General features: G+C 48.0%; 1 long non-coding RNA gene across 1 annotated transcript; it reads left to right on the top strand.

The window, feature by feature from the left end:
- Nucleotides 1-917: 917 nt before the first annotated feature.
- LOC119281148 lies at nt 918-1,861 on the top strand. The gene is made up of 2 exons (XR_005138282.1): nt 918-1,224; nt 1,322-1,861. It is a non-coding gene; the product is annotated as an uncharacterized LOC119281148 (long non-coding RNA).
- The last annotated feature ends 241 nt before the right edge of the window (nt 1,862-2,102 follow it).

Below are 2,102 nucleotides of genomic sequence, written 5' to 3'. Positions count from 1 at the left end.
ATTTAGATTACAGAAAAATGATATTAAAGCAAGAGCATTGTTATATATGTCATGTTTTCCGTCTAAGTTCACAACGACATTGTAGACCAATCTGTCAATGCCTAGTTACGAAGCATACCACACCAGCAGATTAACCATTGCACTAACATCAGCGAATAAAAATGTCGTATATGCAACACTTCTAAAGTAATTTTACCTGGATGCAATTGTTCTTGTTTGTCCATAGCATCAATATTTGTGTCAAAATGATGTATAAGGTGGTTGGCGCATTCCTCCGTACCGCCTTCAACATGGCCATCTTCAGGGACGTCAAGCATGGCATGTTCTTCCTGATCCGGGACACCAATTTTATTGAGAACAATTAAAAACTTTGTGACCATGACATGTAAATACCTATGTTTTGGCGTCGATGGTTTATTATACACTCGTATAAACCGAAATTAGTATCGCTCAGAGATAATTTATGTATTTACTTCATTGGATGTCCGGGCATATATATTTTCGCCGTGTGTGTGCTGACCTATGTAGTCAATATGAGTACGTGAAAAACAAAAACAGATATAAATCCAATTTCAAAAAGAAAAAGGAAAAAATGTATAAACAAACCTGGCAAGTGTGTGCATGTGGATTCGGAGGAGAAAATGCACAGCAAAAATCAAGCGATGTGATAGGTAAAACCGTAAAAGAGCGTGTCCCTCGTTATTTGTTCTTTCTTTAATCTACCTAGCTAATCTAATCCCTATTCGGTGAGTGCTCTGTGTCCAGCCCGCTCGGGTGTGCAAGTAAAACTTATTCCTTTGTAAACAGCGATTCCACGAGTCGTCTCGCGCGGGCGGGTCCATGTCGTCTGACACCATAAGCACCGCTGTCTTCTTGTCTCTTCCCTACGCCTTCTTCCCACACTCCTGATTCCCTTTCCTCTCTTCTCTCCTATTCTCTTCCCTTCTCTCTGTCCAGCAATCCAGTCCCTCAACGGCCACCGCTACTTCAAGGAATTCCCCGCAGATCTGGATCGAGGCCACCACCGAGTCTCCCTCGAGCGCCTCCTTCTTCCTCCCCCTTCTCATTTTTCGTCTCTTCATCCTTTCCATGCCTGTGAGTTCCTTTTTTTCCCTTGCCCATGACGAGCAGGGAAGCCTCACCACTGCCGCCGCCACCACCACCACGGACGTCGTCACACCATCGCCGCCTCCGAGTTCGCTGGCCGCCGGCGCCCGTCCTCCTGTACGACCGACGCAGCGCCACTCTCTGCCTCAGACCAGGACTCCTCTTTGCATTTGTTTTTAATCTCATCTCTGCATCTCTGCTTTCTTTACCAAAGATATGCAGCCGAGCCAATTGAGGAGCTCAGAACTACCGCCGTCATGCCCACGTCAAGTTGCTGCGCATCTCCACCTCCCAGCCTTGCTGAGGCATGCCAAGAGGCGCTGCCTCGTCTGGACTCCTCTGCTACCTCCCATTCGTGCCTCTGCTTCAGTCGCCAGCGAGCCGCTGCCTCGTCCGGCCGGCCTCCTCTGGTCCCAGATTTGGTTTAGGCCACAACGGTGGTTGTTGCTGTCGATTGTGCTTGCCTGATTCGGAGTTTCCTTCACTCCATCTTCCCTCTTGCCAAATTAATTGCTTCATTATGTTCCCCTCATACGCTGCTTGATTTCTGATGCGGCAAAGTCGCGTGCGTATATAAATTGATTGAATGGGATGCAGAGGAGCGAGGTGGGACTAAATCTCAACACGGGAGATTGAGAAGCTTACGGCGGAGGCCGAGGAGGACTCACGGCGGCGCGCAGGGTCACAGCGGCGCCGCGGGTGGAAAGCGAGCGTCTGGATAAGATGAAATAAAGGATCGCGGGTTGAATTCTTACAAATATAGGGGGGTCTTCGTAAAACCGAAACGTTTTCCCAGGTTGCCACTAAAACAGGGACTGCGGGTTAATTTCTTGTAAACCAAGGGACTTTTCTGCAAAATCGCTAGCGACGACGGACGACAGAAACCCAATTCTCTTTACTAGCAAAAAGAGCCCGTGCATTGCAATGGGAGAGAAAACAACACACTCTCTTAACCCAACAACCATCACTCAAGACCACAATAGGTCCATCTTCTT

The sequence above is a fragment of the Triticum dicoccoides genome, chromosome 3B (assembly GCF_002162155.2).
Source record: "Triticum dicoccoides isolate Atlit2015 ecotype Zavitan chromosome 3B, WEW_v2.0, whole genome shotgun sequence".
Taxonomy (NCBI): Eukaryota; Viridiplantae; Streptophyta; class Magnoliopsida; order Poales; family Poaceae; genus Triticum; species Triticum dicoccoides.
Note: the sequence above shows the minus strand (reverse complement) of the source record. Positions and strands in the feature narration are given on the sequence as shown.